Source organism: Phacochoerus africanus, chromosome 3, assembly GCF_016906955.1.
Source record: "Phacochoerus africanus isolate WHEZ1 chromosome 3, ROS_Pafr_v1, whole genome shotgun sequence".
NCBI classification, from domain to species: domain Eukaryota; kingdom Metazoa; phylum Chordata; class Mammalia; order Artiodactyla; family Suidae; genus Phacochoerus; species Phacochoerus africanus.
The window spans coordinates 38,421,577-38,447,410 of NC_062546.1; the positions used below are offsets into that span (position 1 = coordinate 38,421,577).

The window sequence follows — 25,834 nt, forward strand, 5'->3', positions numbered from 1 at the left end:
CTTCTTTCTCTTTTTCCTCCCTCCCTCTCTCTTTCATCTTTTTTTGCCCTTTTCCCTTCTTTCTTTTTTCTTTTTCGACTTTCTGTTCTTCCTTGTCTTTTTTTCTTCTCCCTCCCTTCCTGTCCATTGAGCCCCTACCCACCCTCCTCGATGCTTCCCCCACCCCACTGCTCTGCAGCCTCAAGGAGCAGGTGCAATGGAAGCAAGGAGCAGCCACATGACCACATGACAGGCTTGATTCACCACATCATTTTTCAGAATTTTGAATCTAGACCAAAAGGATGCAGAGAAAGACAAAAGGACTAGAGTGCCTTCATTCTAGACATGATGTTACCAAGCAGTTCATGCTAGTAAGATTGCTTGGATCTGCTCCCTCTCATTTCAGCCCTAGTTCCTCAGCACACCCTCCCCTAAGCTCCTTAATCCTGTGGGATCTTGTAAAGCCCTTTGATGAATTTCCTTCTTGCCTGAGGTAGCCATGGTGCATTTCTGTTGCTTGTTATCAAAAGAGATCTCTAGCAAATGCAATCAGGAAACATCTGTAGATTTTATGGTACTAATCTGACTTCTTAACATTTTAAATTACCCAAATGAATGGCCTACAGACATTAAAATTAAAGTCCATAATTTTATTTATATTGAGTTTTAGTTTTTTTTTTTCTCCTTTATGAATGCTTATTTCCTCTGGAAGTAGGAGACTTTTGTAGTGTTTTTAGTCTGCCAAGTAAGTTGATATTTGTTTAATTTGCCAACAAATCTATTAATGCCTTGGCTAGAACCTGTTGGGAATGAGTTTTGGCCTAGACTCACTTTTTATGGGCTATTTCTGAACCTCAGAAAACAAAGATTTACTGTCATTTTTATGGAAACACTGGCACAACCATATCTATGATAATGCAGATGGCACAGTTGTAAAATATGTATGTATGTGAACATAAAAAGCAGCACAATTAGGTAAAAAGATGTTTAGATCGCCTATGAGAGAAGAATTTTGCCGGGGGATGGTTTCTGTTTATCCATATGGCCTAACAGAGCAAGTGACAGGATAACATTTCTTTCTAGTCCTTTGTCTGAGTTTCTTTAAGAATCCACAGCTGACCTTCCTCAGGGTGTGCGTGCACAGCAGTCTCTTATTATTCTCTCAGTCAAGGAACTTATGGGAGGGAAACACTATTGTGTGGTGGCCTTTGGGGACCCACCAAGGATCAGCCCATGGCTTTAAGCTCAGAACCAAGGGTAAAGCAGTGATGCTCATATTATATGCTCCCTAACTTCTTGTCTTGCTCTGATGGGTGGTAAAATTGATACCCTTGCCTGCAGAAAAGACCTCAGCCACTACATAGCAGTGTTGGAGAATCAGACTGATTTGGGCTTCAGAACGTGGTAAGACTTAGTCTTGAATCCAGTTCAGCCTCGTTGACTTGACTTTGAATAACTGATTTGCCCTAGTATTGAACATTCTCTTCAAATATTCAGCTTCTTCACCTGTAAACTCTTTCTTTTTTTAAAAAAAATTACTGGAGTAGAGTTGACTTTCAATGTTGTGTTAGTTTCAGGTGTGCAGGAAGATGAATCAGTTATCCCTATACATATATCCATTCTTTTTTCCCATATAGGTTATTACAGAATATTGAGTAGATTTCCCTGTGCTATACTGTAGGTCCTTGTTACTTATCTACTTTATATACAGTAGTGTGTATAAATTAATCCTATCCTCATACTTTATCCCCACTGTGAGAATTTATGAGATAGTGAATGTCCAGTATATAGTAAGTACTCTTTAAGGGTGGTCGTTATTATTTGTTGATATTTGTATTGGCCGGTAAGATATTTTGGGATGTAAGAACTCCATAAGCCTCAAGTAATAGGTATATGGAAAGACTACATATGGGAATTAGAAAAAACAAGAATTCCAACCATATTAGTAATAAAGAAAGTGTGAAGGGCTCAACAAGCAGAGCCAGGGGACGCACAGCAGTTCTGAGCCTTGCAGAACATGGGATTGAATCATCCCTGAAATTCCACTTTGTCCACTTTGACTAGGAAAGAAGTGATGCTGTGCCAGCTTCTGGCTTGTCTTAGCTTGATTGACAGCTTCCTCTTTCCACTCCTTGGAATGCTCCATCCTGGGAGATTCCCTTTTGGAATCCAGCTACCATAGTGTGAAGCTTCCCAAGCCACATGGAGGTATTTCAATCCACAGCCTCAGCTGAGTTGCAGCGTCAACTGCCAGTCACATGAATGCATCAACTTGAATGTTCTAGCTCAGATGAATCTTCAGATGATGCAACCCCAGCGGACATCTGACTGAACTGCCCGGGTCACGAGGGATGGAAACACTGGTCCTCTAAGTACAGTCGAGCTGAAGAACTCTAAGGGACAATTATTCGTGATTTCTTCTTCTTTTTTTTGGTGTTTTGTCATTTTAGGGCCATACCCTTGGCATATGGAGGTTCCCAGGCTAGGGGGTCAAATCAGAGCTACAGCTTCTGGCCTATGCCAGAGCCACAGCAACACCAGATCCGAGCCACGTCTGTGACCTATACCACAGCTCATGGCAAAACTGGATCCTTAACCCATCTGAGAGAGGCCAGGGATCAAACCCAAAACCTCATGGTTCCTAGTCAGATTCGTTTCCACTGTTCCATGATGGGAACTCCCCATTTGTGGTTTTGAGGTTCTGAATTTTGGGGTGGTTCATTGGGCAACAAGAGAGAAACTAGAAGAGCACAATCATGGATCATCACTGAGTGGATGTCCATGATGAGCTGAGTGGATGTCAACTTTCACTCTCTTGTGGTGGCCAGGGACCCCTCCTGCTTGCCGCCCCCTTGGGGGGATTGGGGGAGAGGGTTTGCTCAGTCTGCACTCCATACCTCGGGAACATTATTGTGCATGGAACAGCTGCTCTGAAAGACTATTGCCCAGAAGATGTTTGGTTTTCATAAGCCAAAGATGTACTGAAGCATAGAGGGCTGCTGTATTTGCAGAGCCAAATCCTCTAGTTCTTTATTCACTGACAGTAAACACTCTGAAAAGGACTTCCAGAGTTGTTTTGGGTTACATAAGACTTGTTCAGGAGACATCTGTATTGTCTGTGTCCTGCTTGTGAAAAGATGGAAGAAGTTGCCAGCAGGATCAAGACAAAAAACAAAAAACTGGAATTGCGTGGTAGATGCAAGGGCAGGACCTAGTCTAAAGAAAACACTGAAACTAAGGAGAGTGAAAACCCTGTCTGGAAACAGCATAAAAAGCAACCAGATCAGTAAACTACAAAAGGAATTTAAACATCACAATACTGATGCTCATGGTACCACCTCAAGTGCCTCTTCAGCTCAATCTTCTTGTTGGAGTAACCAGTCAGATGATGGCTCAGATACAGAGGTGGCTTCTGGCTCTAAGAGAATACCGTTTTTTTTTTTTTTTTTTTTAGATCTCACCTATTGGAAAGACAGAAAATATATTGTGTCATTATCTATAAAGGCTGTTTTGAGGAAGTCCTCCACACACATCTAGTCAAGCCTTGCTGCAGCAATAAGAAAGCAGCAGCTGGGAGTTCCCTGTTGTGGCTCAGTGGTAATGAACCCGACTAGGATTCATGAGGATGAGAGCTCGATCTGAGCCTCTATCAGTGGGTTAAGGATCCGGCTTTCCGTGAGCTGTGGTGTAGGTCACAGAATTGGACTCGGATCTGGTGTTGCTGTGGCTATGGTGTAGGCTGGCCGCTGTAGCTCCTATTTGACCCCTAGCCTCGGAACTTCCATATGCTGTGGGTGCTGCCCTAAAAAGACAAAAACAAAAAACCAGAAAGCAGATGCTGAGAAGCTGGAGGGGCAGGGCCCAGAGCCTCTGCCCATCTCTGCTCAGGAGTGGTGACTGAGGTTTACGTAGAAGGGGAACAAAAAAACGATTTGAATTTTGGAATACAAAGCAAAAAAAACGACCCTCCTGTTTTTAACTTGGATACCTGCTATTCTGCCAAAAGATGATTTCTAGAATAGTTTTGAGTGTTATTTTTTTCTCCAGTTCCACAAACTTTGAAGCCAGTGTCTAGCTTACTACAAGAAAAGTAAATAAATAAAAAATAAAAAGGAGTGTACATAATATTGAGGATTCTGAGTATTTCATAGGAAAGCTGAATGCTGCTGTAACATGCTCTTTAATTTTTTCTTTTTAGGGCCACACCCTCGGCATAAGAAGTTCCCAGGCTAGGGATCCAATCAGAACTACAGCGGTTGGCCTATACCACTGCCACAGAAACATGGGATCTTAGCCTGTCTGTAACATACACCACAGCTCGTGGCAACACCGGATCCTTAACCCACTGAGCAGGGCCAAGGATCAAACCTGCATTCTCATGGATCCTAGTTGGGTTCACTACCACTGAGCCACAAAGGGAACCCCAGGGTTTGGGTTTTTGGTTTTTTTGTTTGTTTTTTCTTTCTCTAGTAAGGTAAAATTGTGGTAAAATAAAAGAGGTGTGTATTAATGCTGAGTGGTTGATTTTCGTTGGGTTTCTTTTGGTCAGACTTTCTCAACATTGAAGTGTTAGCTGATACATACTAAACATGGAGTTTTTTAATTCTAAAATTTTCATCAAAAGCCTCTTACTTGAACCTGAACCAGAGTGCTATTTATTGCCTCTTATCTAAAAGTTCAGGAAAAACACATCACCAGTTCAGGTGTTTTGTAATGAGGGAGGGTCATTTGCCTACCTTGTAATAGCATGACTCAGTGCTTATTTTTAAAACTGGATTTTAAAGATTGGATAGTATTAAAAACTGCAAGAAGTAAGCCACTTCTTAGTCTAAACTTAAAGTTTTATATTTCTTCCTTTTCAGAAAAAAACTACAAGCCACCATATGCACAGGCTACACAGTGAGTTGGGTTAGCTCTTCCACAGACTCTGAGCTCTATTACAAGAATCACAGCCATTCTCCTCCTCCTGAGTTATTTTGAAATTTTTTTTTTGTACATTATTGTGCAGTATTGGTGGTAGAACATACTGTTACATGGATCCTTGCTACCTCTGTATTTATTTACTAGACATCAACCACAATCTTCTCTTCCCCTTCCACCTCTCTTTGTACTGTATGTAGTCATGTACTTTGTATTAATATATTAGAAATCTACAAATCTGTTTTGTACTTTTTATACTGTTGGAAACTTATCATCAAAACTTTTATAAGGGTATGAATAAATTTAGTCATTAGAAAATTTAAAAAATACATTGTTTTTATTGAAGGATAATTAATTTACAATGTTGTGTTAGCTTTAAGTGTACAGCAAAGTGATTCATATATACAAGTATATAATGAGTATGTATGTGTGTATATATATACATATACACACACATACATATATATATATATAGTATTTTTCAGATTCTTTTCTCTTATAGGTTATTAAAAAGTATTGGGTATAGTTCCCTGGGCTGTATAGTAGGTCCTTCTTGGTTATCTATCTTATGTATAGTAGCGTGTATATGCTAATCCCAAACTCCTAATTTATCTCCTCCTTCCTCTGTTATCCCCTTGGGTATCCATAAGTTTGTTTTCTAAGTGTGTGTGTCTATTTCTGTCTTGTAAATAAGTTCATTTCTATAATTTTTTTTAGATTTTACATATAAATGATATCATATGATATTTGTCTTTGTCTGACTTACTTCACTCAGTATGATAATCTCTAAGTCCACCTTTGTTGCCGCCAATGCCATTATTTCATTCTTTTTATGGCTAAGATTCCATTATGTATATGTACCACATATTCTTTATTCATTCACCCCTTGATAGACATTTAGAGACATTTAGGTGGCTTCCATGTCTTGGCTGTTGTGAATAGTGCTGCAATGGACGCTGGGGTGAATGTATTTTTTTTTTTTTTTAGGGCCACACCCGTGGCATTTGGAGGTTCCCAGGCTAGGAGCCCAGTCGGAGCTGTAGCCACCAGCCTACACCACAGCCACTACTTGGGATCCGAGCCATGTCTGTGACCTACACCACAGCTCATAGCAACACCGGGTCCTCACTGAGTGAGGCTAGGGATCGAATCCACATCCTCATGAATGCTAGTCAGGTTCACTAATCGCTGAGCCATGATGGGAACTCCATCTTTTTAAATGAAAGTTTTTTCTGGATAGAGGCCCAGGTGTGGGATTGCTGGATCATATGGTAGTTCTATATTTAGTTTTAAGGGGACCCTCCATTCTGTTTCCCATAGTGGTTGTACCAATTTACATCCCCACCAACTATGTGTGTGTGGGGGGTCCCTTTTCTCCACCCCCTCTCCAGTAATTGTTATTTGTAGACTTTAATGGTGGCCATTCTGATTGGTTTTGGGTGATACATCTGTGCCTTTCTTTCTCTTCCTTCATCTCTTCCACTTCCTGTTTCCTAGTCTTTCCCAGGTTTGTAACTGGTCCTCTCCTAACTGGATTCCTCTCTTGGGTTTCCCTGCATGGCAGCTCTTGCTCTTTGGTTCAGCACCATCATGGAGATTCCCCTCCCTCATTCTCTGTGATCTGTGTGGAACTGTCAATCAAGACCCTGTCCCCGGGAGTTCCCATCTTGGCTCAGCGGGTTAAGAATCCAACTAGAATCCAAGAGGATGTGAGTTCGATCCCTGGCCTCACTCAGTGGGTTAAGGATTCTGCATTGCTGTGAGCTGTGGTATAGGTTGCAGATATGCCTTGGATCAGGCATTGCTGTGGCTGTGGTGTAGGCTGGCAGCTGCAGCTCCTGATTTGACCCCTACCCTGGGGAACTTCCACATGCTGCAGGTGTGGCACTTATGAAAAAAAAAAAAGATGCCTCACACCAAGCCCTCCACCAAAGGTAGGTCATGTGATCAAAAACAGGCTAGACTCTTTTCCCTGGGAATATGAGTCTTCAGTGGAGGTATGGACAGAAAAGGGTGAGTATTGAGTGCAAGCACATGAAGCAATGACCTATTTCTTCTTGCTGCCTCTGTCCATCTGGGGAGCGGCCCCCTTTGAGGGCTGCTTGTTTAATTCCCGACTCTCCCTCCCTTGGAAACTATTCTTTCAAGAGGGAATTTTAAATGTGAATCAACCAGAATTATTTTCCATTGTCTGGAATGAATTATTTCCCTCCTCTCCCCTCTTTTATTTTATTTTTTTCTCTCATCACTCTCCTCCCCACTTAGTTCTCTGTCTTTCCTTTGATTTCCATGCTTTATTAACATTGTCTCTTTTCAGACACACACACACACACACACACACACACACCACACACAAGCATTTTCTCTCCAGTGTTCCCTCTGCCATTTCTTCCCCCATCAGGGTCTACTCCTTTTCTTTTTATAATTAAATTGTTTTTCAATTGCAATCTTCTGGGCCTTGCTTATGCCCAATCAATTCCACATGGCCCTCGTACCCCGGCTGGTGGGTGGCGGGATTATGGTGAAGCTGTATATCTCTGCCATGCTGCCATGCTGTGAATTTGCCAAGCTGGAGTTGGGCCTTTATAGCTCCCTCCCAGGATGCCCAAAGCTCTTGCAGAAAACAATGGCCTTTTCTTTACACATTTCCCAGCTCTCCCAGAACCAAATCTCTCCTGCAGGGTTTGGGATGGTGTTTGTACAAGCCTAGTATTAATTTGACATGTCTTTGGTGCTGCTTTTGTGGGGGGACAGCTTTTAGAAATCTGGCAGGAGGAGTCACATCATGAAAAATATCACGGTCCAGCACTGAAATAACTTTGGAGTGGAAAATACAAGGTCTGGGCTCCAGGCTCAGGCTGTGTGGCAACAGCATCCACACTTTTTTTTTGGCTTTTTAGGTCCACACCCCTGGCATATGGAAGTTTCCGGGCTAGGGTTCAAACAGTTTGTGGCAATACCTGATCCTTAACCACTGAGTGAGGCCAGGGATCGAATCCGTATCCTCACGGGTACTAGTCAGGTTCTTAACCCACTGAGTCACAAAGGGAAATCTTTTTTTTTTTTTTTTTAGCACCCACACTCTTTTTTTTTTAATTTAATGATTTTTATTTCTTTCCATTATACCTAGTTTACAATGTTCTGTCAGTTTTCTCCTATACAGCAAGGTGACCCAGTCACACATATACATATACATTCCTTTTGCTCATATTATCATGATCCATTATAAGTGACTAGATATAGTTCTCATTACTATATCTCATTGCCCATCCATTCCAAAGGCAATAGTTTGCATCTATTAACTCCAAATTCCCAGTCCATCCCACTCCCCCCCCCCCCTTGGCAACCACAAGTCTGTTCTCCATGTCCGTGATTTTCTTTTCTGTGGAAAGATTCATTTGCGCAATATGTTAGATTCCAGATATAAGTGGTATCATATGGTATTTGTCTTTCTCTTTCTGACTTACTTAGTATGAGAGTCTCTAGTTGCATCCATGTTGCTGCAAATGGCATTATTTTGTTCTTTTTTGTGGCTGAGTAGTATTCCATTGTGTACATTTACCTCATCTTCTTATATCCAATCATCTATCAATGGACATTTAGGTTGTTTCCATGTCTTGGCATCTTGGCTATTATGAATAGTGCTGCAGTGAACACAGAGGTGCATGTGTCTTTTTCGAGGAAAGTTTTGTCTGGATATATGCCCAAGAGTGAGGTTGCTGGGTCATATGGTAGTTCTATGTATAGTTTTCTAAGGTATCTCCATACTGTTTTCCATAGTGGTTGTACCAACTTACATTCCCACCAACAATACAGGAAGGTTCCCTTTTCTCTACATCCTCTCCAGCATTTGTTATTTGTGGACTTATTAATGATGGCCATTCTGACTGGTGTGAGGTGGTAGGTACCTCATGGTAATTTTGATTTGTACCTCTCTAGTAATCAGTGATGTTGAGTTTTTCATGTGCTTGTTGGCCATCTGTATATCTTTGGAGAAACATCTATTTAGGTCTTTTGCCCATTTTTCAATTGGGTTGTTGGTTTTTTTTCCTGTTGAGTTGTGTAAATTGCTTGTATATTTTAGAGATTAAGCCCATGTCAAGTACATTGTTTGAAACTATTTTCTCCCATTAGGTAAGTTGTCTTTTTTGTTTTCTGTTTGGTTTCCTTTGCTGTGCAAAAGTTTGTCAGTTTGATTAGGTCCCATTGGTTTATTTTTGCTCTTATTTCTGTTGCTTTGGGAGACTGATCTGAGAAAACATTTGTAAGGTTGATATCAGAGAATATTTTGCCTATGTTTTCTTGTAGGAGTTTTATGGTGTCTTGTCTTACATTTAAGTCTTTCAGCCCTTTTGAGTTTCTTTTTGTGCATGGTGTGAGGGTATGTTCCTGTTTCATTGATTTACATGTGGCTGTCCAGTTTTCCCAGCAACACTTGCTGAAAAGACCGTCTTTATCCCATTTTATGTTCTTGCCTCCTTTGTTGAAGATTAATTGATTGTAGGGGTCTGGGTTTATTTTTGGGTTCTATATTCTGTTCCATTGGTCTATATGTCTCTTTTGGTACCATTACCACCCTGTTTTGATGACTGTGGCTTTGTAATTTTGCCTGAAGTCTGGGAGAGTTATGCCTCCTGCATGGTTTTTGTTCCTCAGAATTGCTTTCGCAACCCTGGGTCTTTTGTGGTTCCATATAAATTTTTGGATTGTTTGTTCTAGTTCTGTGAAAAAGGACTAGAACCAACAATCATGGGTAATTTGATAGTGATTGCATTGAATCTGTAGATTGCTTTGGGTAGTATGGCCATTTTTACAATATTCATTTTTCCAACCCAGGAGCATGGAATATCTTTCCATTTTTTATATCGTCTTTAATTTCCTTGATTAATGTTTTATAGTTCTTAGCATATAAGTCTTTCACCTCCTTGGTCAGATTTATTCCCAGGTATTTGATTTTTGGGGGTACAATTTTGAAAGGTATTGTATTTTTGTATTCCTTTTCTAATATTTCATTGTTAGTATTTCTGATTTCTGAATGTTAAATGTGACAGATTTCTGAATGTTAAACCTCACCTGATACTTTGCTGAATTTGTTGATCAGTTTGAGTTTTTTTTTAGGTTGAGTCCTTAGGTTTTTCTATATATAGTATCATGTTATCTGCATACAGTGACAATTTCACCTGTTCTCTTCCAATTTGGATATCTTTTATTTCTTTTGTTTGTCTGATTGCTGAGGCTAGGACTTCCAGTACTATGTTGAATAAAGGTGAGAATGGGCATCCTTATCTTGTTCCAGATTTTAGTGGGAAGGATTTCAGCTTTTCTCCATTGACTATTATATCCTAAGTGGCATTTATTATGTTAAGGTATGTTCCCTCTATACCAACTTTGTAAGAGTTTTTATCATGAATAGATGTTGGACTTTGTCAAAGGCTTTCTCTGCATCTATTGAGATGATCAAGTGGTTTTTGACTTTTCTTTTGTTAATGTGGTATATGAGGTTGATTGATTTGCATATGTTGAACCATTCTTATGTACCTGGGATGAATCCCACTTGGTCGTGGTATATGATCTTTTTCATATGCTGTTGGATTTGGTTGGCTAAAATTTTGTTGAGCATTTTTGCTTCTATATTCATCAAAGATATTAGCCTAAAATTTTCTTTTCTGGTAGTATCTTTGTCTGGTTTTGGTATTAGGGTGATGGTGGCATTATAGAATGTCTTTGGGAGTGTTCTTTCTTTTTCAACCTTTTGGAAATGATTAAGGAGGTTTGGTATAAATTCCTCTGTATGTTTGGTACAGTTCACCTGTGAAGCCATCTTGTCTTGGACTTTTATTTGCAGGGAGTGTTTTTATTACACACTCAATTTCATTTCTAGTGCTCAGTCTGTTCAATTGATCTATTTCTTCTTGATTCAGTTTTGGCAGGCTGATGAAAGTTGTTCATTTCTTCTAGGTTGTCAAATTCGTTGGCATATAATTGTTCATAGTATTCTCTTATTGCTTTTTGTATTTCTGCAGTCTCCATTGTGATTTCTCCTTTTTTATTTCTTATCTTGTTTATTTGGGTTTTTTCTCTCCTCTTTTTGGTGAGTCTAGCCAGAGGTTTGTCAATTTTGTTTACTTTTCAAAGGACCAGCTCTTAGTTTTATTGATTTTTTCCTATTGTTTTTTGAATCTCTATTTTATTGATTTCCGTGCTGATCTTTATGATTTTCTTCCTTCTGCTGACTTTAGGTTTTATTTGTTCTTTTTTGTCTAATTCATTTAGGTGTTGGATTAAGTTGTTGATTTGAGATTTTTCTTCTTTTTTGAGGATGGCCTGTAATGCTATGAATTTCTCTCTAAGCACTGCTTTTGTGGCATCCCTAAAAGGTATTTTTTAATTTCCTTCTTGATTTCTTCATTGACCCATTGGTTTTTTTAATAGCATGTTGTTTAGTCTCCATGTAGGAAGTTTTTTTCTCACTTATTTTCCTGTGGTTGATTTCTAGTTTCATGCCACTGTGGTCAGAGAAGATACTTGAAATAATTTCTATACTCTCAAATTTGTTCAGGTTAGCTTTGTGACCCAGTATGTGATTGATCCTTGACAGTGTTCCATGTGCACTTGAGAAAAATATATATTCTGATTTTTTTTGGATGTAATGTTCTTAAAATGTCATTTAAGTCTAACTTTTCTATTGTGTCATTTAGGATCTCTCTGGCCTTATCAATTTTCTGTCTAGAGGATCTGTCCATTGATGTGAATGAGGTGTTAAAATCTCCTACTATTATTGTATTCCCATCAATTTCTTCTTTTATGTCTGTTAGTATTTGTTGTATGTTTCTGGGTGTTCCTATATTAGGGGTATATATATTGATGATTGTAATATCCTCTTCTTGAATGGATCCTTTTACCATTAAATAGTGCCCTTCTTTGTCTTTTTTATGGCCTTCATTTTAAAGTCTATTTTGTCTGATATGAATATTGCATCTCCTGCTTTCTTGCCTTGTCCATTGGCATGAAATATATTCTCCCATCCCCTCACTTCCAATCTATATATGTCCTTTGCCCTAAGGTGGGTCTCTTGTAGACAGCAGATTGTTGGTTTTTGCTTTTTCCTCCAATCTGCCACTCTGTGTCTTTTTATTGGAGCATTCAGTCTATTGACATTTAAGGTAATTATTGATAAATATGTATTTATTGCCATTTTAAAACTTTTTTTTCCATTTGATTCTATGTTTCTCCTTTCTTCCTTTCTTTTTTTTTTTTGGTTGGATGATTTCCATTTATTTTATGCTTGTGTACTTTTCTTTTTAGTTTTTGTGAATGTAATGTTTGGTTTTGATTTGTGGTTGCCCTGTTTTTTAAGTATGTTAACCCCTTCCTGTATCTTCTTGCTTTAGCCTGATAGTCATATAGGCTCAAACACATTATTTTAAAGAAGTGTCTATATTTTCTTACTTTCCTTCCCCACATTCTATGATTTTGAATTCCTTTTTAAACATTTTTATGTTTGTCCTTTTGCTGTTCTTTGTGTTTGTCATCACTATTTCAGTAGGTTTTTAATTTTTTTTCCACTCTTAGATCTGCATGATGGCTTATTTAAGTGATTGCTTTCCAATAGTGGATTCCTCATTCCTATTTCTTCTTATTTCTTTTTTTGTTTAGAGAAGCCCTTTCAGTATTTCTTTTCAAATGGGCTTAGTATTGCTGTATTCTTTTAGCGTTTGTTTGTTGGAGAAATTATTTATTTCCCCTTCTATTTTAAATGATATTCTTGCTGGATAGAGTATTCTAGGCTGCAAATTTTTTTCCTTTCAGAACTTTGAATATATCTTGCCATTCTCTTCTGGTCTGTAGTGTTTCTGTAGAGAAATCAGCTCATAGCCTTATGGGGGTTCCCTTATAATTAATGCTTTGTTTTTCTCTTGCTGCGTTTAACTTTTGGCATTTTTATTATAATATGTCTTGGTGTGGCCTATTTGGGTTCAACTTGTTTGGGGCCCTCTGTGCTTCCTGTATCTTGATATCACTATGCTTTAGATTTGGAAAGTTTTCAGACATAATTTCTTCATATATATTTTTTCAATCCCCTTTTCTTTTTCTTCTCCTTCTGGAATTCCTATTATGCATAGATTGGCCCACTATATTATCCCATATATCTCTTATATTGCTTTCATTTTTTTTTAATTTGGTTTTCTGTCTGCTGTCCTGATTGGGTGATTTCCATTATTCTATAATTCCTCTGCCTTATTCATTATGCTCTTTAGTGACTTTAGCTCAGTTTGCATCTCTGCAAATGTATTTTATAATTTTTCCATGTTCCTCCTTTTATTTTCTAGTTCCTTTCTAAAGTAATCTGCATTATTGTTCATATCTGCTGTTAATTTCTTAATATTCAGTCTTAATTCCTTCAGTATTTTCATTATCTCCCTTTTGAACTCAGTGTCTGTCAGACTGCAGAGGTCTGTTTCATTGTTTGCCGCTTCAGATGAATTCTCCTGTTTCTTTAACTGGGAATGGTTTCTTCTTCATCTTGCTTACGTTTTTCTTTTTCTGTGGGTTCAAGTAGTTTTGGAGGTCTATTTCTATGCAAGAGCAGCCCATTGTATTTTGTTGGGGGGTTACTATTTATTTTTGGCTTGGAAGTTTGGATATTTGCTGTCTGTTTCTTCAGTGTGAGCAGGGTGCTAAGTATGTTTCCAGGGAGAAGGAAGCAATGGGTAGGGCTAGTATTCAGTGCCTGGTTGCTGGGCTCTTAACAGCATCAAGGACCTGCAGGAAGGTAGTGCAGGCTACTCCTAGTTGCAGGGCCCTGGGGAAGTGGTAGTAAGCCTTATGCACATTTACAAGGTGCCCAGATCATTTGGCAGTGGCATTAGCAGGGTGTGTAAGTTCCCAGGGGACTGAGAGCAACAAAAGGTAGTGTTTGATCACAATGCCCTCCTCTGAGGTGACTGGGGCCACAAGTGGTACTTGTTCAGGGACCCCTAGTGGTATTGGGCCATGCCCACCTCTGGAGTCAGTGATAACAGTGGTGGTGCCCCTGCCACCTGTAGACAATGCAAGAAGCACCCTGTCCTGCTTAGCCCATGCAGGAGGTGCTGCACTACCTGCTCCTAGTTGCAGGGTCTTGGGAAGGGACAGTGATCAAGTATCTTGCTGCTGCCCAGAGTGTTTGGCAGTGCCACAGCAGGGTAGGTGTGTTCTCAGTGGAGTGAGAACAACAATGGCTGGTGCTTTGTTGTAGTGCCTTTTTTTTTCCAACCCCTAAGGTGATTGGGGCTGCAGGTGGAGCCCACTCACAGGTCCCCAGTGGTGGCAGGCCATGCCTCCTTCTGGCCTCTGAGACAACCATGGTGATCTGTCCCTGCCACCTGTAGCTCATGCAAGAGGTACTATGTTGCAGTTAGGCCCCTGCTGCCCTTAGCCCACACAAGAGATGCCTGGGCACCCATAGCCTGAGCTAGTGGCTTCTCACCATCCATAGCCTATGCCAGAGGCACCCCACCCTCTGAGAGCCTGTGTGTGTGCAGGGAAATTCCTATGGCAGTCCGCCCCTCCTCCTCTCACCCTCTCCAGCAATGCCCCTTGTGTCTCTTGTGGACCCAGACCTCCTTCCAGGTTCCCTCTGCCATGGCATTCTGCTCCCCAGACCAGAGCACACTGCTCCCCTGCCTGTGGCACACCACTCCTTAGCCCCTCAGGCTGTTCCTACATAGCCAAATCTAGTCCTCTCCCTGGAACTGAACTCTGGAGCCTGAGTTTCAGCCCCCGGCCCCCACCCAAGTGTCTCAGGCTGTGCCATCCAGGGAAGTGGTGCAGATGATTTGTGAGGCTCTCACTCTACTTTGCCCTCCTCAGTCCAGCTGCTGCACTTTTCTCAGCCACTTTGAGGTCCCTCCATCTTGGCTGATCTCCCTGTCAGTTAGGTGGCTTCCCAGGATGTGGGTTCCTTTTCTCTTTCCCAGATCCTTCTCAGGAATGCTAATCCCATCTTGATTCTTTTTTTATCTCTCTCTTTTTTTCTTTTGTTCTACCTAGTTATGTCAAGAGTTTATTCCCATTTTGGAGGTTTAAGTTCCTCTACTAGTGTTCAGTAGATGTTCTGTGTGAACTGTTTTACATGGAGATGTGTTTTTTTGATGTGTTTGTGGGAGAAGGTGAGTGCGACGTCTTACTCTTTTGCCATCTTGACCTTGGTAAGAATCCGTACTCCTAACCATGGCATATGCTGCCTCTCACCAGGCACCTGTCCACCTCTGCCTCTCTTTTATTTGCTGGCATTGGTCTAGGACTGTGCGCAAAGGCAGGTCATAGGTAGGGTCCTCCAGGGAGAGCTTCTAAGATCCATTTCCAAGTGGCCTATTAGGAGGGAGAAGACAGGTGGTAGAAAGGCCACTCAGGAGAGTCTGGAATTATGGAGGTTTATATAGAGCGTGAAGCAGATATGGTCAGTTCCTTGCTCACAGTCACTTACTGCTCACCACTCCTGTGTGCCATGCTCATGGCTTCTCACTGCTGGTACCTGAAAACACTCAAGGGCTTTTGCTGGCTGCAGGAGTATGCTTGGTCTGTGTGGGGGCAGACGAGTGCAGAGGAATTTACCTAGAGCAGCTCTGAACCAATGACAAACAGCAATGGGTGGAAAAATGCCTCAACTCCCTCACCCCTGGGATTCTGTGAGATGTGTTCTACATGGTCAACCAGAGTCAGCATTGGAACTGAGCCCCCAGTTGTACACAGTGGTAACCTGCTCATCAAAGCATCCTCCACTGGCTGCCTCCATCTGTCTCATTCCCCCAATAAACCATTTACACTCAAATCTCATCTCAGAGTCTGCTAAGGGAACCCAACCTGAAAAGAGGGTCCTCAAACTGTGGAGCCAAAAGTTGGCAAGTCAGAGTGATGCTCCTGGGATAGAAAAGAGGCAATGAAAAATCAATAACTCAAATTGGGTAGTTCCGGTTGTGGCTCAGAGTGTTAAGAACCTGACATAGTGTCCGTGAGGATGCAGACTTAATCCCTGGCCTTACTCAGTGGGTTAAGGATCTGGTGTTGCCATGAGCTATGGCATAGTTCACAGATGTGGCTCAGATCCTGCATTGTAGTGGCTGTGGTATAGGCTGGCAGCTGTAGCTCCGATTTGACCCCTAATCTGGGAACTTCCATATGCCACAGGTGCGGCCATAAAAGGGGGAGAAAAAAAGAAAGAAAAAAAGGAAATGAAAACTCAAGTTGCCCCCTTGAAGAGTGGCTCTTCATCAGTGTGTGTGTGTGTGTGTATGAGATAAAGAGAGAGAGATTGTGGAGTATAGAATGAAATATTACAAAAATGACTCTGGACAAAGGGATATGAGCTACAAACTAGCTAGACTTCACTACTTGTGAATTAAATAAATAACTAAACTTTAACGAGTGCCTTTCTGAAAATAAATGGCCCAACTGGCCTCACCAAGGCACTGTGGTACAAGAGCACTAGCTGAAAGCACTAGCTAAAAAGGACCCTCTTTTTAGCCTATTGAAAAATGGTGTCAGGGCATTTAGGTTTCTTTACTTATTAAAGGTTTCATTCGTTTTGATAGTGAAATGGTTTGATGTCAATTTCTAAAATGCCAGCATTGTGCATTAAGCTATTGCCATGAATAGCACTGATTTTCAACAGCTATGTTCGTAATAAATTCACTGACATAAAAAGTGCCATAGTGATGAACATGCATGTCCTGAGCTCTGAAATCATGAAAATTTAATGGCTGCACTCTCATTGCCCTGAGTCTTGTTTCCATTGTTGCTGTTCAGTTCCTGTTTAACATGCTTGAAGCATCCACAATCAAGCAGGCTGATCCTCTCAAGATGGCTTGTTTTTCATTGTGTTCAGGCCTGGGACTTGGGGCTTTGATCTTTCCTGCCTCTGCTCTGTGGACCAGGCTGTGAGTTTTATGACAAAGCCAGGAGGCAGTTGTGGGACACTGACAATATTTTATTCTGGGTCTCAAGCATGCAATGGGTTTGTTCCAAGATCAAGATTTAGGACTACCAACTCAGAAACTCCAGTAGTTTTGGTTTCTTCCAAGATGATCCTGGGGAATGGGTCCAAAGAGTAGAGAGGGAAGAGAAGTGGGTCCTCAGACCCACAAGGAAATGCTAGAAAAATTTATATGCATAATGCTCTGGGTTTCTCCATGATTGCCTTTTTCAATTTTCACAGAAATCCTCCATACATATTCATTATATCTACTTTTTGGGCCACACCCACCCCATGCAGAAGTTTCTGGGCCAGGAATTGAACCCATCCCATTGCAGTGACCTGAGCCACAGCAGTGACAATGCCAGACCATTAACCCACTGAGCCACCAGGGAACCCTTCATTACATGTATTTTCACAGATGAGGAACCTCAAGTTCAGGGAGGTGAAAGTGACTCACCTGAGATCACACCAGTTGGAGTTGGAATGTCGTCTTGGTCCTTTGTCACTTTGTCCTATAGCAACATTCACATGTTTGCAGGCAAGTGTTGGGTTCTTCCCGAGTCACATCCTTTAGAGGAAGGTGAGACAAATGGTTATGAAAGTCCCTCCACGCTTGTGGGTTCTAGGATGGGCTATGAAGGGGTGAGCCTAGGCCAAAATGTTCTGGGTCTTCTAGTCTAATGATCTTATGATAGGACAACTTTACTTCCTACGTGAGACACTTCTAAGGTCATGAATTTTTGATGATTCCATTTGAGGCCCCCACTAGAGATCCACTGGGACCTCCATCAGGTTATTCTAGCAGGGCCTGCCTTAGACTGGGCAGCTCCTGGGGGCAAGTTTCCTACATACAACTGACCCCTACAGCCATGGAATGTAGGTTCTTTTTGGCTTACTTCCCAACATGCAGATTCCAAAGTAGACCCATAGATGCTTTCCAGGGAGGCTAACAAGGCTTGCCTTGGGGGTTTCCCACTGGCACTGGCTCTCAGTGGAGGCCACAGAAGTCCTGCATCTCCTCATTCTGCATCTTGGCAGGGGCCTACACACCCCACACATTCACCTGAAGACCTCAGCTTCAGTGATGTATAGGTTGTCTTCTGAGCATATAAGTTCTTTGAATAAAGTATAATAGTGGTCAATTTCTGGTCAGGACTGCCCTGGACAAGGGTGGATGGCTATGTTGTCTTGATGAGCTTAAGAAAAACACTTAGTCTCAGGTCTAAGTATTGCAGTCTGGCCAATGAAATGACTTATTGTCTTAATGTAGCCTACAAAGATCCTTTAGAACAATGTAATAAAAATAGTTTTTGGATTCCTTGGGAGAATAGTGGATTATTTGTGGTTTCATTGTGTGTGTGTATCTGTCTCATGTATGTTTATGCACACACAAATTTGTACACACATGCATATATAGAAGTGTGTATGTATTGCCCATAAGAGAATCTTACCTCTCTGTATGTTTCTTGTGAACTTTGGTCTACCAGGGGTCAATTTTTTTCTTTTTTGCTTTATAGGACCACACCCACAGCATGTGGAAGTTCCCAGGCTAGGGGTCAAATTGGAACTGCTGCTGCCAGCCTATGCCACAGCTACACAACATGGGATATGAGCTGCACCTGCAAACTACACCACAGTTCATGGCAATGCCAGATCCTTAACTCACTGAGCAAGGCCAGGGATTGAACCTGCATCCTCGTGGTTCCAGGTCAGGTCTGTTAACCATTGAGCCACAAAGGGAACTCCTACCAGGTGTCAATTTGCCTGAATGTTTTCCCCACCAAAGGAGAGAGAAGAGGACATAAAAAGATCTTTTTATGTCATCCACCTGCTCCCAAGAACCAGGAGAAGCAGGAGAAGCAACTTTCACAGGAGATATATGGAGACCAAGCAGTGGAAGCAAGGCTGCTGGGGTACCCAGGTGGGGAAGGATGCTGCGGATTGAGGGAGGGGTTATGTCTTTCTCTTTTTTAGAGCCATACCTGCAGGGAACAGCTTGGGCTGGGGGTCTAATCAAAGGTATAGCTGCCAGTCTATACCACATCCACAGTAACACCAGATCTGAGCTGCATCCATGACCTATGCTGTGGCCTGTGGCAACGCTGGATCCTTAATCCACTGTGCGAGGCCAGGGATTGAACCCATATCCTCAAAGACTCTATGTCTTAACCCACTGAGACACAACGGGAACTCCTCCCACTTTCTCTTGAAGTTGGAATTGGCTCTGGCATGCTGGAAGGTCACAGGGAAAGCCCAGGGCCTGGAAGTTAAGGGAGGGGATCTAGAGAAAGAACAAAGGAAAAAGAGTCTTCAACTGGCAGATGTCTGTATCCAGGGCTTCCTCAAATTAGTTTTAAGGAAGGTCAAAGTTTTTTATTTGTTTTTCATTCAGTAGTTAAAACAAAAGCCAGAAAACACGGGGTGTATCATTCTTTGGGGCTTCTGTGAATATTCCATTAGGCTCACTGTGGTAGGCGGAACAATGCTTTTCCCCACCCCGACCATAAAGATATCTAATAGGTAGAACCTGCCAGTGTGTTATGTCACTTGGCAACAATGAATTCAGGCTGTAAGATGGAATTCATACAGCCCATCAGCTGGCTTTAAATAGAGAAATTAGCCTAGATTACCTAAGTGGGCTCAGCCTCATCATGTGAACCTTGATGACGTAGGAAGCTTCTGGGAGCCGAGGAATAGGGAATCTCAAGAAGCGGAACAGCCCTTGGTTTATACCCACCAAGAAAACAGGCACCTCGGTCCTGCAACTTCAAGGAACTGAATGCAGCTGACACCTCAAAGGGACTGAAAACAGATTCTTCCCTAGAGACTAGAGATTCCAGAAATAAATGGAGCTGCTGACATCTGGATTTTAGCTATGGTGAGTGCCCTGCCAGACTTCTGACCCATGGAGCTGTGAGACAATTCAGTGGTGCAGCTTTAACCCAGTAAGTTTGTGCTACTTTGTTATGGCAGCAATAGAAAACAAATATGATAAATGCAATTCTCTCCTTATCTTTAAGCGCTCTTATTTATTTATTATTGTTATTATTATTTCTTTATTTTTTTGGTCTTTTTAGGCCTGCGCCTGTGGCCTATGGAGGTTCCCAGGCTAGGGTTGAATCAGAGCTGTAGCCAATAGCCTATGCACAACCACAGCCACACCAGATCCTTAGCCCACTGAACAAGGCCAGGGATCCAACCTGCATCCTCATGGTTGCTAGTCAGATTCCTTTCCACTGAACCACGATGGGAACTCCAAACCCTCTTCTTTTCAGAATTGCCTCCCAATCTAAGACCACTGTCTCTATTTCTACTTTCATTCCGTTATAACCTTGGCATTACATTGCTCTGATGTCTTTTGCCTTTCATTCAGTATTATCTGGAAATTTGACTCTCATGTGTTCATTATTAGTTAAAATTTTTCTACCAACACGTTTTGGCAGTTTTTAATCTTACAACTCTCTTTTTTTTGTTTACACCTTAAAAAACTGTTATTACTCCCTATATCGGGTTTGAAAACCATGTATAAAAGGGGCCAATAAACCTGAAAAAATGTACAATCTCAAGTAACAATAGAAATTCAAGGACAAGTAATGCCCTGTTGTTTCAACCCGTCATATGGCAAAAATTAAAAAGATGTAAAATATGTGTTAATGAGTGTGAAGGAAGCATGGGCTTTTTTTAAACTTTAATTTTATGGCTGCACCTGTGGCATGAGGAAGTTTCCAGACCAGGGATTGAACCTGAGCCACAACTGCAACCCATGCCACAGCTCCCTGTGCTGGGCTGGGGATCGAACCCAGCTACCTGAGCTGCTGCAGTCAGATTCTTAACCCACTGCACCATTATGGGAACTCTGAAGCATGTACTTTTACATACCATTAGGTGAAATGTAAACCTACAGTATCTGTTGTGGAAAGGCAATAGGGCAGTATTTTCATAAATAAAAATGTGACTTCCTTCTGACCTAGAAATAAGCACAAAAATAAAGATGTCTTTTCTGGTGTTGGAGATTGTATAAAATTGGAAACCGTAATAAACGTGCATAAAAGCAGATCAGAGGAATAACGCTGGGTGGAGAGGAGTGGGTGCATTCAGCCCATGCGTCCAAACACATGCGTATTGTTTTATCTGACTATGATTCCTAAAGTAATACTAGAAGGAAAGATAATTCCTAGTTTCTTTGCCAAGGGAAATCCAGGTCTCCTTTTACTTTTCAAAGTTGAAATGAAACCAGCATGCTGTCAAATCCCAAAAGTTCAGGCAGCAGGTGGATAATTTAGTCATGGAGCTGGCTGGTTAGTTATTTGGATAATTGGATTTAAGCCATCATGGATAATGCAATCCAGTTTCATTTACAAAAATGTCAGGCCCAGAGACAGATCAGAAGAAAAACATTTGGTGATGGCAGAAACGTCATTGGAGAGACTTGCTCTGTGTTATGAGCTGTTTGGAAGAACTGACCCTTTCACTATATAAGCACCTAGATTGAAAATATTTGATTAAGAACCTTGGCAATGTGGTGTGTGTCATTAATGTTACTGTTACAAAATGCATTTTGCTAACTTATTTATGAAATGTTTGATTTAGGAGCCCATTCACCCCTTGTCAAAAGCATCTGGGAATGCCTTCATTTTCAGTTTGTTTACTTGAATAATAATTTGATTTGGGTTTTCCCATTTGGCAAGTTTTTTTCTGATCCCAGTAACATCTCTAACTAGACCACATGGTAGACTCCTATTGTTCTGGAAATTTGGGCTGCATTTCAAATATCAGATACAGCAAACAGCCTGCCATTTGTCAGATTAACATGTGCTTGTTGGCTTTGAAAAGGGGCTGTGAGTAGAAAATTGCATATTTCTCCGTGGGTCTTTGGCCAGACACTTTCGTGCTTTTATGATCTTTATCTTGGTCTCAGTTGTGTCCACTGCTTGTGTCCAGAAGATTTGGGCAGGACTGATGAGGGAGCTCTACTGACATTTATATGCTTGGATCCTCCTGAAAGGAAACTCACCATTAAGAAAGGACTGTAGGAAGAGGCTTAGACAATGTGGGAGGGGAATAGACAGTGTAAATAGACATGGTGGCTGGGACTCACATTGGTTTTTTTCAGAGAGACCCATGGATACCTGGGATCTAGATACAAAGTCTGAGATACTGGAACACAGTAGGGGACAAGCGTCCCTTCTTGGGGACCCCATTAAGGTGCAATTAACTTTGTGCCCTTTGGGCCAGATCACAGACCACTAGTACTTAGGAGCTTAATGTCAAAGAGCAGTGGGAGCTGGCAGGACAGCAGCAGTGCCCTTTGGGACTGCTCAGAAATACATGGAATAGATTTGCTGAAGTCTGAATGCAAGCTAATTGTCATATCGACCTTATGATCTTCACCTGCACTCACATGCTGCTGCTGATGGGTTACACTTGGCCCTGGTTTTGGACTCCCTGTTGAAAAAATTCTTTTGCCCTGTTTTTTTTTTTTTTTTTTTTTTTTTTACCAGCATATCATTATGGCAGAGTAGGGATGTGTGCAGTAGGAACTTTGCCATCAATGTAACCATTAGATCCTGTTTGACCCATCAGAATCTGCCCAGTAGAGTGCTCATTTGGTGTCCTCAAGGTTATCTCATTATTCAATGGCATTTGTGAATTATTCTCTAGAGGCTGTAGGGAAGAGCTAAAAGTAAATGGAAAAAATGATGACCTTTCATACAAAAGTTCCTCTATATTACACCAGAACCTAGAGTCCTGTTGCCAATAGGTAGTCAACTGATGAGTTATAACTGTAGACTTGAGATGGGTTTCCAAAAGTGAATCAGTGACAATGTATTGCTATCACCAATTCCAGATGCCTAGAGACTTATTTTATTTTTTAATTAAACAAATTTTAAAGTATAGTAGATTTACAATGTTCCTTCAATTTCCTCTGTGCAAAGTGACCCAGGCACCCATGTACACCCATTTTTTTTTTTTCATTTTCCATCAGGTTCTTACCCAAGAGATTAGATACAGTTCCCTGTGCTTTTTAAATTTGCCTAAGGAATGCTCTGAATCTTGCATCCCTTTTCTACTTGTGTCCTCAGCCAAATCTACTTTTCACAATGCCTTTCTTTTTTAAAAAAAATTTATTTTATCGAGGTATAATTGATTTACAATGCCATGTTAGTTTCAGTTGTACAGCACTATGATTCAGCTTTTCATATATATATATATATACACACCCACACACACATATATATACACACACACATATATATATTCTTTTTCAGATTATTTTCCCACATAGGTTATTATAGAACATTGAGTAGTGTTCCTTGTGCTATACAGTGGATCCTTGTTGGTTATCTATCTTTTATATATATAACAGTATGTATATGTTAATCCCAAACTCCTAATTTATCCCTCTCCCCTTTCCCCTTTGGTAACTGTAAGTTCATTTTCTACATCTATGGGTCTATTTCTGTTTTGTAAATAAGTTCATCTCTCTCACCTTTTTAGATTGCACATATAAGTGATAGCATATGATATTTGCCTTACTTAGTATGATAATTTCTAGATCCATTCATGTTGTTATAAATGGGATTATTTCATCTTTTTTAAAAAATTTTTAAAATTAAATTTTTTTTCATTTCATTATTATTATTTTTTAATAGTTATTTCCCCAATACAATTTTTTTTCTACTGTACAGCATGGTGACCCAGTTACATATACATGTACACATTCTATTTTCACACATTATCATGCTCTGTCATAAGTGACTAGACATAGTTCCCAGAGCTACACAGCAGGATCTCATTGCTAATCCATTGCAAAGATACAGACTATTTCATTCTTTTTAATGGCTAAGTAATACTCCATTGTATGTGTGTGTGTGTGTGTTTGTATATCCTTATCCATTCCTCTGTTGTTGGACATTTTGTTGCTTCCATATCTTGGCTATAGTAAATAGTGCTACAGTGAACAGTGGGGTGCATGTATCTTTTCAAATTATGTTTTTCTCCAGTTAGATGCCCAGGAGTGTGATTGCAGGATCATATGGTAACTCTATTTTTAGTTTTTTTAAGGAAACTCCACACTGTTTTCCATTGTTGTTGTACCAGTTTACATTCTCACCAACAGTGTAAGAAGGTTCCTTTTCCCCCACACCCTCCCTAGCATTTATTTTTGTAAACTTTTTGACGATGGTCATTCTGACCAGAGTGAAGTGATGCACTTCTTTTACTGTATTTGTCTTTCAACATATATTGGAACCCTGATAGTCACACAGTATCTATCTTCACCAGTGGGGTCTCTGCAAGTGTGAGGACCAGGGGCATCTTCAATCGCAGAGGGGCCATAGCCTGGGGCTCTTTGAGAACTACAAGCTGACTCTAAAGTCCTCAGAAACCTACATTCCTTGCCTTAAGTAATTACCAAAGCTCTCAGCATGCTTCAGTTGTTCTTTGGGTGGAGATAGACTATTACTTATTCTTGGGAAACACAGCCTTAGATGAGCCCCTGATTACAAAATAATTAACTGACCTTGTCTTTGGTCTTCCTATCTGGAGAATGCAGAAGACTGATTGCTCCTTCCAGAGTTTTTGTATGTGATGCTTAAATAAGATCAAAGATACAGGACTCCAAGACCTCTCATGTTGGACCACTTGGTGTCCATAGGAACCACCGATCCAAACATGCTGGTTCTTAGGGTAAATGGGAAAGGGAGCCTGATCATTCACCCTGTAGGGGGCACGTTTAATTTTAAGCACATGGGTGATATTGATAACAAGTGGCATTTCCATAATGATCCAGATCTAAAATCTTCGTGGAGGAAGAGATATCAGAACCACAGACTCTGCCCTCTGGTGAGGATGAGGGATACCTGCCAGCTAAATCAGGCCTTAGACCACTGTTAACTACCTGAGCTGCACCTTGGCATTAATTGCCCAGGTGCTTTCACATATTTTTGATGCCAGGCCACCCTCCAGGCCAATTCCATTGGCACCTGTGGGGTGGGACTCAGGCAACTCTGCTTTGAGTTCTTCTCAGGGGACTCACATGTGGGACCAAGATGAGAACCACTGCTCTGGTCATCTCCTTTTTAAAACAATTTTAATGGAGTATGTTGATTTAACAATGTGGTGCTAGTTTTAGGTGTACAGCAGTGTGAATTGGATATATATCTATCCATTCTTTTTTTCGCATATAGGTTATTACAAACCATTGAGTAGATTTCCCTGTGCTATATAATAGGTCCTCGTTAATTATCTATTTTATACCATAGTTTGTATGTTTTTCCTATCCTCCCAATTCCTCCCTCCCCCCCCAACAGTTTCCCCTATGGTAACTGTAAGATTGCTTTTGAAATCCGTGACTATATTTCTGTGTTGTAAAGTTTTTTTATATCATTTTTATCAGATTCCACATATAAGTGATATCATATTATGTTTGTCTTTCTCTTTCTGACCTACTTCACTTAGTATGATAACTCTAGGTCCATCCATGCTGCTGCAAGTGACATTATTTCATCTTTTTTATGGTTAAGTAATATTCCATTGTATATGTGTACCACCTCTTCTTTTTTCATTCATCTGTTGCTGGACATTTAAGTTGCTTCCATGTCTTGGTTATCGTAAACTGTGCTACAGTGGACATTATGTTTTTGTTTTGTTTTGTTTTGTTTTGTTGGATATATGCTTAGGAGTGGGATTGCAGAACCATATGGTTGCTCTCTATTTAGTTTTTTAAGGAATATCCATACTGTTTTCCATAGTGGTTGTACCAATTTACATTCCCACCAACAGTGTAGGGGTGTTCCCTTTTCTCCACACCCTCTCCAAAATTTATTGTTGCCAGGCTTTTTGATGATGGCCATTCTAATTGGTGCAAGGTGATACAGTCATTGTAGTTTTGATTTGCATTTCTGTAATTATTAGTTATGTTGAGAATTTTTTCATTTTTTTTATTTTTGGTCATCTGTCTTTTCCTTTGCTTCTCCA

At 40.7% G+C, this 25,834-nt stretch overlaps 1 pseudogene; it reads left to right on the top strand.

Annotated features, from left to right (window-relative positions):
* Positions 1-2,621: 2,621 nt before the first annotated feature.
* On the top strand, positions 2,622-4,193 carry LOC125122837 (SIN3-HDAC complex-associated factor-like; annotated as a pseudogene).
* The last annotated feature ends 21,641 nt before the right edge of the window (positions 4,194-25,834 follow it).